The sequence below is a fragment of the Sinocyclocheilus rhinocerous genome, unplaced genomic scaffold (genome assembly GCF_001515625.1).
Source record: "Sinocyclocheilus rhinocerous isolate Xijiao unplaced genomic scaffold, SAMN03320098_v1.1 scaffold576, whole genome shotgun sequence".
NCBI classification, from domain to species: Eukaryota; Metazoa; Chordata; class Actinopteri; order Cypriniformes; family Cyprinidae; genus Sinocyclocheilus; species Sinocyclocheilus rhinocerous.
Window position 1 is genome coordinate 674,686 of NW_015662167.1, and position 13,413 is coordinate 688,098.

The window sequence follows — 13,413 nt, forward strand, 5'->3', positions numbered from 1 at the left end:
TGGGAACACCTGTCCTGCTGGAATCGGAGGCGCGCCCACAGGAGCGAGCGTGGGAAGCGAGCGCGCGCTCTGAGAGGGGCGCACAGACGGATATTACCGCCTTTACCGCATTACAGAATCACACTGCATCATATGTGGCCAAACCAACAGCGACACAGGTAAGAGAGCGATGCTATCACAGCGCTGTCAGGGTTAACGCATTACAAGCAGCTGGCCTTGTTCCACAGGAGATAAAAGCAGGCTAGATTTGTGATTCTTTAATACGGCCGCTGCTGCTTCAGTAATCCTCGCGCATCCCGCGTGCTTCAGCCTCTCTGCGCATCTCTGAGTGATGCGGTCTTCTTTCTGCTGCTCTGCGCAAAGCATCGCAGCCTGGAGATGCCGGCAATATCTCACGAAACGGTAGAGCAATATAAACGCAGCCTCATTGAAAGTCACCAGCCATGTTTAGGTGAATAAACTCGGGCGTTTCAAGCTGTCAAGTTGGCCGAATGCTGGCCAGGGATGCTGTAGGAGGTGAAAGTGTCATCGCCCCTATCCAGGGCGCTTCTTGTAGCTCAAGGATATTGTGAGAACAGGACAAACATTTGCTGCTGCCTTTTATTACACGAGGAACCTTCAGGCCAATATAATATAATTATATACAATATAATTCACAGGCTTTAAGAAGGTTAGTTTTGCCTGTGTGGATAAAATAAGTTTGACATCTAGGGTTCAGATAGCAAATCATCTGAATATTGTCAATAAACATTATACACTTACATATTATTTTAAAAATACGATTTATATTGGCTTTAATGGTAGGATGAAAAGTTGTAGGCCTTAAATGCATCTGGTCACAACATCTATCTATCTATCTATGAAATGTTTTATCATCATCATACTTAAAATAAAACCTATCCAAAATAAGTATAAAGTATATCTGTGTATCAATCTGGGACTCCTCTTGCATAGTTTTGATTGTGTACAATTCTGTTTGATTCTGTTTTGATTTAACTTTGTATTCATATCTGTGGATCTACTACAGGCAAAAGGTTTCCATTTATAATCTTTGACAGCAGCTTTGGGAAACTCAGAGCAGCTAAATTAGTCCACTAACTGAACACTTTTTTTTTTTTTTTTTTCTCCGTCATGAATTTGTATACATGCAACCAAACGTTCAGATGGTATCTGTGGCCATGTGACCTGGCCTGGGCCCATATTCCCACTGAGTTGGACCCATGCTCTGAATGATCCAGAGATGCACATGCCATCCCCCATTCAGCAGTCTTTGTCATATTGTGTTGCGATCATTCATGGCGGTATTTCATAGAGCTTAGCGGTTAGTGAAATTTGATAACCACTGGCAACCCAACAAAAGTTTGTTTCTATCCTGATTAGGAATTTCTAAAGAGTAATTTAATGGGAACAGTGTCAGATTAAATATTGGATTTATCAGAGCAAACAGTACAGCTTGCATTTTAAGTGGTAACATGATCTAGTAGACATCTAAAAAAGTGAATGGAGGTGAAAGTTGCAAATGTAATCAAGTCACCTTTATTTTTATAGCGCTTTATAGAGTTTCAAACCAGCTATACAGTATTAAAAAGAAAGTAACAGAACTAATGATGCAAACATCAAATATAATAGAAGTGCATGTAATTTTAGGTTATAAGTTTTGGAAGATTATGAATGGTTGTATGTATGTATAGCTCAACTGCATCAAACCCAGCTCCACTTCTTATTCAATGTCCATTCTCTGTAAATCGCAGTGACCTCACCACACCACTAGATGCTGATATTCCACTCGTTCTCTATTGCTAATATATATGTATATGTATGTGTGTGTGTGTGTGTGTAACCCTGGACCACAAAACCAGTCATAAGTAGCACGGGTATATTTGTAGCAATAGCCAACAATACATTGTATGGGTCAAAATTATTGTTTTTCTTTTATGCTAAAAATCATTAGGACATTAAGTAAAGTAAAATTTATCAAAACTTAATTTTTGATTAGTAATATGCATTGCTAAGCACTTAATTTGGACAACTATAAATGTGATTTTCTCAATATTTAGATTTTTTTTTACACCCTCAGATTCCAGATGTATAAATCTCAATTTCAAAAAATTTTTCCTTATGACTGGTTTTGTGGTCCAGGGTGGTCACAAATGTTCAGGAGCCATTTCTTATTAATCAGTGTTGAAAAAAAAAAAACAGCCATGCTGTTCAGTATTTGTGTGGAAATACACATTTCTTCAGATTTTTTATTAATTGAATTTTCAAAAGAGCAGAATTTAGGCTAATTTATTTTTTTTATTTTTTTTATTTTTTTTGGAACAATGTAAAGTCTTTGTAGTCACTTTTGAACAATTTGAACAAATGCAATTATTTGCTGAATAAAAAGTCACTTTCTTTTAAAAAAAATATTTGAAAGATTTTATTTGTTTGTTTGTTTGTTTACAATTTTGTTTGAGTGCCAAATTAATAGTTAATTTGTGTAATTTGTAATCACAACCACATTGCCTTTCAGAAATAATCTATAACCAACGGGGTGCATTTGTGTTTACATGCAATGCACATGTAAGATTTAAAGTCCTATTTGAATAATCCTGTCAAAATATTGTTATAAAAATAAAGCAGCCCATAATCCTTTTTTATGGCTTTACATTACATTACATTTGTTTTTAGCCTATTTGTGACCCTGGACCACAAAACCAGTCATAAGTAGCATGGGTATATTTGTAACAATAGCAAATAATAGTAATACATTGTATGGGTCAAAATTATCGATTTTTCTTTTATGCAATATCGTTAGGATATTAAGTAAAGATCATGTTCCATTAAGATATTTTGTAAACTTCCAACAGTAAATATATCAAAACTTAATTTGTGATTAGTAATAGGCCCTATGCATTGCTAAGAACTTCATTTGGACAACTTTAATGGCGATGTTCACAATATTTGCACCCTCAGATTCCAGATTTTCAAATAGTTGTATCTCAACTATTACCTCAACAAACCATACTTCAATGGAAAGCTTATTTATTCAGCTTTCAGATGATGTATAAATCCCAATTAAAAAAAAAATAAAAAAAAATTGACCCTTATGACTGGTTTTGTGGTTCAGGGTCACGTTTATCTATTCTTAATATATGCATTAATCACGTGGTATTAAACTGACGCCTGTGTGACGTTGCTGAAGTGCAGCTCGAATGCAGATGATGGGAACACCTGTCCTGCTGGAATCGGAGGCGCGCCCACAGGAGCGAGCGTGGGAAGCGAGCGCGCGCTCTGAGAGGGGCGCACAGACGGATATTACCGCCTTTACCGCATTACAGAATCACACTGCATCATATGTGGCCAAACCAACAGCGACACAGGTAAGAGAGCGATGCTATCACAGCGCTGTCAGGGTTAACGCATTACAAGCAGCTGGCCTTGTTCCACAGGAGATAAAAGCAGGCTAGATTTGTGATTCTTTAATACGGCCGCTGCTGCTTCAGTAATCCTCGCGCATCCCGCGTGCTTCAGCCTCTCTGCGCATCTCTGAGTGATGCGGTCTTCTTTCTGCTGCTCTGCGCAAAGCATCGCAGCCTGGAGATGCCGGCAATATCTCACGAAACGGTAGAGCAATATAAACGCAGCCTCATTGAAAGTCACCAGCCATGTTTAGGTGAATAAACTCGGGCGTTTCAAGCTGTCAAGTTGGCCGAATGCTGGCCAGGGATGCTGTAGGAGGTGAAAGTGTCATCGCCCCTATCCAGGGCGCTTCTTGTAGCTCAAGGATATTGTGAGAACAGGACAAACATTTGCTGCTGCCTTTTATTACACGAGGAACCTTCAGGCCAATATAATATAATTATATACAATATAATTCACAGGCTTTAAGAAGGTTAGTTTTGCCTGTGTGGATAAAATAAGTTTGACATCTAGGGTTCAGATAGCAAATCATCTGAATATTGTCAATAAACATTATACACTTACATATTATTTTAAAAATACGATTTATATTGGCTTTAATGGTAGGATGAAAAGTTGTAGGCCTTAAATGCATCTGGTCACAACATCTATCTATCTATCTATGAAATGTTTTATCATCATCATACTTAAAATAAAACCTATCCAAAATAAGTATAAAGTATATCTGTGTATCAATCTGGGACTCCTCTTGCATAGTTTTGATTGTGTACAATTCTGTTTGATTCTGTTTTGATTTAACTTTGTATTCATATCTGTGGATCTACTACAGGCAAAAGGTTTCCATTTATAATCTTTGACAGCAGCTTTGGGAAACTCAGAGCAGCTAAATTAGTCCACTAACTGAACACTTTTTTTTTTTTTTTTTTTCTCCGTCATGAATTAAAGATGCAAAACTGCCCACATCAGATGGTATCTGTGGCCATGTGACCTGGCCTGGGCCCATATTCCCACTGAGTTGGACCCATGCTCTGAATGATCCAGAGATGCACATGCCATCCCCCATTCAGCAGTCTTTGTCATATTGTGTTGCGATCATTCATGGCGGTATTTCATAGAGCTTAGCGGTTAGTGAAATTTGATAACCACTGGCAACCCAACAAAAGTTTGTTTCTATCCTGATTAGGAATTTCTAAAGAGTAATTTAATGAGAACAGTGTCAGATTAAATATTGGATTTATCAGAGCAAACAGTACAGCTTGCATTTTAAGTGGTAACATGATCTAGTAGACATCTAAAAAAGTGAATGGAGGTGAAAGTTGCAAATGTAATCAAGTCACCTTTATTTTTATAGCGCTTTATAGAGTTTCAAACCAGCTATACAGTATTAAAAAGAAAGTAACAGAACTAATGATGCAAACATCAAATATAATAGAAGTGCATGTAATTTTAGGTTATAAGTTTTGGAAGATTATGAATGGTTGTATGTATGTATAGCTCAACTGCATCAAACCCAGCTCCACTTCTTATTCAATGTCCATTCTCTGTAAATCGCAGTGACCTCACCACACCACTAGATGCTGATATTCCACTCGTTCTCTATTGCTAGCTTTGATTGTGTTGCAATTTAATCCCCAGGAAACATTTATATATCAATTTTTGAATAAAATAACACTTTTTAGTGTTTAATAGGCAGTTGTTTATATAAAAAATGTATTCTATATTTTGTGTAAAAATTAAGAAATTTAACCACAAATAACATGACCACATGCTTTTACCTGCACACCCCCCTCACCACCTATAGAGGTATTTTCTGCCATATGGCGAATTTTGAGAAATCCTTTTACTTGGCAACATCTTAGTTGTGGCTCAACCCTGTGGATACTCCCACTGAGCCTGCCATTAAAACAGCATTAGAGAAACCTGCGATTCTCTCTCAGTACCTTCTGCCACTTAAAGAAAATTTAAATGGGGAGAAGCTCACATTTTTTTGACAGATTTATGTAAATAACTCCACTTTGCTGTCAAGTATTAATTAAAGATGCATACACAGAAGATTAATGAAGTTATTTAGGAAGATTGAATGACTTGCTGCATAAAATGCGATGCATCTTTGACTGCAATGAAATAAGGTCTAGAGATGATATATGGTGTGTAATTTAATTTCATCCACTAGCATTCCTATCTTTCCCCTCCTCCACAGCTCAGATTCACCTACTCTCAGGTTTCCTACTCCACTCTGCAATGGGATGCTCACCTTTTACTTCTCAGGGTTTTGTTACCAGAGGTGCTATTTTTAGCTATGCATGCAACAGCAGCTTTCTCCAGAGGGGGGCGAGAGGTGCGTCTGGAAGTGGAGTCTGGCCCGATGCCGATTAGAACTGTTGCAAGCTGGAGGGAAAAGAGAGACTGAAAGAAGATGGAGTCAGGCTGGGGCCTCATTCTAGTTTTCAATCTCTGCCCAGCTCTGTTTCTTCCTCTGAGAGGACAAGAAAAACGAGAAAGACCGAAACAATGGGGTCAGCTGAAACGTTTGCTTGTATTTTAGAGCAGTATGTTTTAGGAGACCGCTCCAGGGCCTTGTGTCTGTTTGCTTGAATGGACCGCTAATGGAAGATTGTTATAGCCCCTAATGTGCTCTTCGTCTGGATTCAGCTGAGTCAAGGCAATTGATAGTTATGGATTTCAGACTGGCCTAAAACAAGGAGGACACATTACTAGCTGCATCTACATTGATTTTTTGTTTGCAGAGACACAACTTTATCCCAGCAATGAGTAAAGAGGCCTTGCTGGGCACATTTACACAAATTAAAGTTAATAATTGATTGTTGTAAATGATGGGTTATATGTTAAGGTTATAAATGACGTATATCAGTATTTGCTAGGCCCCCAAATTAAGATAATTTAAGACATTACATTATTTTGCCAAGTGAAATCATTGCACTTTACATGGAAGGGGCTTTTGAGGTCAATATATTATTTTAGTGTCATTGAACTTAGCATGTTTCCAGCCTACGGTCCACAACAAATAATTCTGTGATCAATTTGTCTGACCAAGGTAGACATAAATGGGGTTTGTATGTGTGTTTGTGTATATGGAAAATGTAATGTGTATTTTAATACATTATCTTACATATAATTTAAATTGGAGTATTTTGACATTTTATAAAGAATTATTTTAATTGTTATACATGTCAAATATTTAATGTTCAATAGAATATTTAAAAATATTTTATATCATATGTGACCCTGGACCACAAAACCAGTCATAAAGGTCAATTTTTTTAAATTGAGGTTTATATATTTAAATCTGTCCAAATTAAGTTCTTAGCAATGCATATTACTAATCAAAAATTAAGTTTTAATATATTTATGGTAGGAAATTTACAAAATATCTTCATGGAACATGATCTTTACCTAATATCTGAATGATTTTTGGCATAAAAGAAAAATTGATAATTTTGACCCATACAATGTATTTTTGGCTATTGCTACAAATATACCTGTGTTACTTAAGACTGGTTTTGTTGTCCAGGGTCACATAATCTTTTAAAATCATTTAAAATTGTTTAAATTGAATATGTATTAAATGTAATAAATATTGTAAATAATAAGTGCAGCTGGTAGGCAGACTGATATATTGTTCCTAGCCTGCTCCCTACCACCGTCATTCATAGTTTCATGCGACAGCAGAGATTCTCTGTTAATATCATTATAGAGAGAACGAAGTTACCCATGCATCTCACTGCATGACTCACTCCTGTTTCTTTATTAAGCCCTTCCTGTCTGATGCAGTCTGAATATTTTATCATGGCCCAGTAGCTAACCATCCAACAAAATCATTGAATGAGAGATATTTTTCATAACCGCCACACCTTCACTTTAAGTGCTGTTTCAGACGTTCTGTTTGATCTATAGTAGCGCTCACCTCTGCCTTTCCAACAATGACCTCTGTGACTTATGACTGTGTTTTTGATGTGCAACATCAAAGCGTGTGCAGTGCATTGAATATTTGCATCCTTATTCTTCTTGTTTCAAAGCATTCAAGCATTAGGCCTATAGGCACTATGGGAACTGTCTGTAACAGTCCTCGCTGGCTTTTTACTTCTTTTTGTGTCTGTGCTGTCTCTCTCGGTGACATTTAGCAGGGCGCACATGGTGCCCTACACCCGCAGGGAGGTCACTGGCTCTATGAAGCCAGCAGCCCTGCACCTGCAGAGGCTTCTGAAGCAAAGGGTCATTGTATTCATCAGGGACAGAGTTTTCCCAAAGGAAATGCTACTAATAGATTAAGCACATAAATTAAGCATGAAAAGTACAGAAATGTTGTCCAAGGCAATTAGTGATGAGACTAATGATGGAGTGTGTGTGTGTGTGTGTGTGTGTGTGTGTGGCTCATGTGATGTAATCAGAAGATTTGTTTCACTTTTTTTTTTTACACACACACACGATTAATCGCATCCAAAATAAAAGTTTTTGTTTATATAATATGTGTGTGTTGTGTATATTTATTATGTATATATAAAGACACACATGTACAGTATATATTTAGAAAATATTTACATGTATTAACATGCATATATTTATATTCATATAACTTATATTATATATACATATATTTAATATATAAACATAACACATTTTTCTTAAATATATGCATGCATGTGTGTGTATTTGTATATACATAATAAATATACACAGTACACACACATATATTATGTACACAAAATGTTTTTATTTTGGATGTGATTAATTGCACTGAATCGTTGCCCAGCACTAATATATATACAGATATATACATAAATACATTTTGTTTGACTTTTTTAACTAAAGTAGTTAGACCAGTTCAGCAAAGTCTCCATTCATTACAAATATCAAAACTGGACAATGAACCCATAACCACTTTCTTGAATGATACTATCAAAAGTCAAAAGTAAACAATGCAATCAAACCTTTTATAAACATTTAATAGAAGCTGAGTTAAATATAGTTCAAATGAACAGACATTTTTATTTGAAAAGTTGTGAATGAATACAAAAAGAAAAAAGCCTTCCATTGACTATCACTGTGAGGCATTTTAAAGAGTTGGATGCTTCTTTCTTTAGCTATCAAACAAAACATAGACATCAGAGAGGCTCCTTCAATCACATGTTGACACAGGTTTTACATTGTACATAATAAATATGATGTTGAAAAGGGTTAGAATATACATTTAATGTGGCTTCTTGTTTGATTTACAGTACTGTTTATGGCTGAAAAGAGGAAATCTTATAACAGAGGATGACTTTTCTTTAGTGCAGAACCATTGAACTCCTTGGGGATTTGTTTTGTTAAAACTCATTGAATGACAGATGTTTGAGGTACCAGAGTCACAGAACGCTGGCGACTGGATGGTGCACATTAGCTAAAAAAGCTAACCATTAACTAGACAGTGAGAGCAGTAGGAGTATTTGCGAACCTTTGTTGAAGGCACACTAACAATGAAGTAAAGCTGTATTGTGCCTGGTTGGCTGGTAATTTTTACGATAGGTTAGTTCATTTGACTATATAAAGTAACTAAAAAAGAAATGGTTAATAATAGTCAGGTGCTTATATGTTTCTCTTGTTGATATTTTAGTCAGTATGTTCTTAATTATTTTAGAATTATTTTTAATATATGATATCACTGATATGCTTGATATGTTTTTTTTTTTTTATTATAAAGAGATTAATTAAAGTTACAGTTCATCCAAAAATGAACATTTGCTGAAAATTCACATGCCCTCAAGGCATCAGATGTTTCTTCATCAGAACAGTTTTGGCAAAATTCAGTATGACATCACTTGCTCACCAGTGAATCTATTGCAGTGAATGGGTGCCATCAGAATCAGAGTTCAAACAGCTGATAAAAACATTACACTAATCCACACGGCTCCACTCCATCAATTTCTCCAAATCTGTTCTGATGAAAAACAAAATCATCTGGATAGTCTGAGGGATGAGTACATTTAAATTTTTGGGTGGACTATTCATCAACAAAACCGCTCAGAGAAAAATCTCATAACTGTGAAAATTTCAGCACAATATTTCAGCAGGACTGCTTGTCATTATGAGTAATTAGTCCATGTTTAAACTGAATGCTGCATATTTTGTATAATTGATTTGGGAGAAAAAAAGTTTCCATATCCAATTTAAAGCCATATGGTTGAATCATTTTTCACTAGATTACAATCATAGTAGTTAGCCTAGAAAATCAATAACTCTATGATCAAATTAGCAATGGAGTCACATTTATATGACACATTTTCACATTGTAGCTTGTTCAAGGGTGAGGTGGGGGGTGGGGGTCCTTCATTAGATCCGTGTATCCCTCGGGATCACAGAAGGCCAGCAAGCCCTGGAATTTCCCCATCAAAATCTGCTCAGGTGGAAACACCTGTCGCCGTAAACAATGAGGAAAACATGACGCATGTCTTGTCTTGTTCTCTTGTGTGAATGAAATAAATAGACAATTATAAGCCATCTTTTTGGATGGGAGGTCAAGGTGTGAGGTTTTGTTGTTACTTCCAGGTGCACTTGATGTTGTTAGAAATGGAAGAACCACATTTAGACTGCCATAGATACAGCTTCAAATTGGCCTCTTTGTTCTTATTAGTGTGGTTTCACATGTGTTAAGACTGACATTGAGTCACTTGGGACATATAGCTCAGGGATATTACAGAAGATTCTTTGTCAGCGGTCTTGTACCATGCAATTACTGTGAGATTTTGCTTTCTGTATTTGTGTCATGCAGTCAGAACAGGATGATGTGAAAAAATGAAGACTCATTCCTGTTGGGAAACCTGAGCCTCAGGGCTTGAGGGGAGGGAGGTTTCGAGAAAGAGAAGAGAGGACTGTTTGTGTCCTCATATGTCGTTTCTGTAAGATTTCTAACAGACAAATAATGTGTTTAAGTAATGCATTGTGCCATCTCAAGCTACAGTAAATAAATGGATTTTAATATATTTTGATATTGATATTTTAATGATACACTACCATTCAAGTGTGTTATGCTCACAAAGAAAATACTATTTAAATTAACAGTTTTCTATGGTAATGCATTTTAAAAGGTAATTCATTATTGTGATGAACTTTTCTTATTATTATCAGTGTTGTTATTATAAAAATGTAATTATAAAATTTTTTTTTTTTAAAACCCCGCTGAGCTGCTTAATATATTTTGTGGCAAGCAAATTGACAGTTTAATTCCAAAATCCAGGTGTTTATATATAATAATCCAGGTGCGAGAGAAAGTAATGAGTAATTTTCACTGTATTTTTATATACTCATATGCTTATTTTATGTATTGATTTACTATAAAAAATTGTACTGGATACGCGTCAAAGACTGAAATGGAAGAGAACAAATTGTTGAATAAAGCAATTATTTTTGTTTTCTTTGCGCACAAGAAGTATTTTCGTAGCTTCATAAAACTAAGGTTGAACCACTGATGTCACATGGACTATTTTAGCGATGTCTTTACTACCTTTCTGGGCCTTGAACGTGGTAGTTTATTGCTGTCAGGGTCAGAAAGCTCTTGAAATTCATCTAAAATATCTTAATTTGTGTTCCGAAAATGAACGAAGGTCTTACGGGTTTGGAACGACATGAGGGTGAGTAATTATTGGCAGAATTTTCATTTGTGGGTAAACTATCCCTTTAAAATTGTCCTGTACCAACAAATGTAATGAAACATAAAATAATGTGGTGATAATGTCCATATTAACACATTGTAAAATCGCGCATCAGCTATGCATCATTAAAGTCATTTTTTCCACATATGAGGGACACAAATAGCATCATTTGACAGCTGACAGGGAGAATCACGACTGAGTTGCTCAAAACAATGAGAAAAAGGCGAGAAAGGAGCGAGAGACGAAAGTCTGTCACTGTGGCTCCTTTCTCACTAGCTATCCTTCTTCCCTCATTTTCTCCCGTTATAAGCAGATGGACAGCGGGGGCCAGGAAAAGGAGCTCCTTGGAGTCTGGCGTGGTGTCGATTGTGGGCTTTTGATATTTAAACTCGCCCTCATCTACCCTCAAGGGATGCCCGATTGTCTCTATTGTTCAATAAAAAGTGGGCCAAGAAAGAGAGAAATAAAAAGGGGGGATCAGACTGACATAAAAGGGGAGGGAATGATTGGTAAGATAAAAAACCAGAAGAAAACAATCTTTGACTGACAGCTTTTACTGGTTCGACCAGATTTGTATCGAAGTGTGTTTTGTGGAGTGCACCAAATATGAGTGTGATGGACAGGAGCACAAAGAGACCACAGCAAGGGAATTTTCCCCCATCGTGAGAGGAGATTTTTTTATGTCAGCAAATAAAGAAGATGAAAAAAAAATGCATGTGTGTGTGTGGCGAGGGGGCTGTCAGGTACTGAAATAACAAGCAACTACAGAAGACAAGCTGCTAGACAATAAATAAATAAATATACTTCGAAAGAATCCTTTATTATATATAAAAGAACAAATAAATATTCATTTCCCAGCACTCTCTTAATTTGCGTTTACAGTTTCGAGGTTATAAATGCTCAGTTTGTGCAAATCATTTCGTGTCTCACCTCACCTCAGTGCTCCGTGACACGAACAGACAGCGCAGATTCATGGGAGAGAGAAGGATTTTCTGTGCCAGATGTATGCTGTGGGGTTTTTAGGGAAAGACCAGCCAAATTGCACACACTCCCATCTGTACCTCTTGCTGCACACAAACTGAGAACACAGGCCACACAAAGGAGTATCAAGTACGATATTAGCCTCTGAGACAACAGCTCCTACTAAATTGGCCTCTAAAGGCCCAATAAATATGCAGAGTGTGCATTTGTTATGAAATTAATCAAATGAAACCATTTTTTGTTGGAAAGAGTTAAAATGAGATTATGACGAATGCAAAATCTTATCTGAAAATGAATCAGCGCTTTAGGAAATTATAATATATAGGCCTCTGTGTTTTATGAGATACTGAGGACTAGAATGGAGCAACAAAGAAATGTAGGCTAAATATTAATTTATGAATTATATCCCAAGATTTAGAGGAACCTGTTTTTTTTTTGTTTTTTTTTGCTTTTAATTTTTAATCAACCAGGGATTTGTTGCCATACACATTTAAACATACCGCTTGATAAACCGTTAGCATGTAACCTGCATTGACATGAACTGAGCTAAATGAAAACAGCAAGTCTTTAATTATTCATTCATACATTTGCTGAATTAAATCATGGACCCGCTGATTTACTTCGAATTTGGCCTCAAAATAATACCTGACATTACCAGATGAATATAGCTATTGCATTTAAAATGAGTGTGTGATGTATATAGATAGATACAGTATAATGTAGACTATTTATTTGTAAAAATATTATTTAATTTGTTTCTATACTATTATATGTTTTTAATTTATAATATTTATAAAAAATTATCAGTTGTAGGTTTGCAGCTCAAAAATAATAATGGTTGTTTGAATGAATGAAGAAGTGCTCAAGAAATTACTACTTTAGGTTTTGGCAATGATTCAAATATTTCAGAATTCATCCCACATTGGAAATGATAGCTTGTTTTGTTGTTAGCATTGCGCTAACTGTTGTGCCCCCACAAAATACAGGTCATTTTGACCTCGGGTCGTATAAGGGCTCTTTAATCCTGTCATTTAAGTTGTTTAGACTTCTAGTTAGGCTACATGCTGCAGCTTCTCATTTATGATGTTTTAATTGGGTCACCATGGGCTAGTGGCTAATGTGTTCAGACAGTCCTATCCTGTGCGCAATGCTAAATGGCTAATCTCAGCAAAGGTCAGGAAATGAGGGTTTGTTAATGTCGGGATGTCTATCAACCATCATTCTCGGTTTCTTCTCCATTGTATCACTCTTGCTCATCTCCTTGCGTCGCTGTTAATTAGACTAGCATATCCTTTTAAGGCATTTGAATCGATCTGTTTGTCATTGTGATGGCTTTCAGAGGACACAGATTGCTCTTTATCTCGGTGAGGTTACGACATGG

The 13,413-nt window shown here is 36.2% G+C and overlaps 1 protein-coding gene across 1 annotated transcript in view; it reads left to right on the top strand.

Moving 5' to 3' along the window:
• Positions 1 to 3,197: 3,197 nt before the first annotated feature.
• The window catches only part of nfasca (neurofascin homolog (chicken) a), an 82,381-nt gene continuing 72,165 nt past the window's right edge, over positions 3,198 to 13,413 (top strand). Inside the window, exon 1 of the mRNA XM_016537717.1 lies at positions 3,198 to 3,362. The gene's annotated coding sequence lies outside the window, so the exon portion shown is untranslated. The remainder of the gene's footprint in view (positions 3,363 to 13,413) is intronic.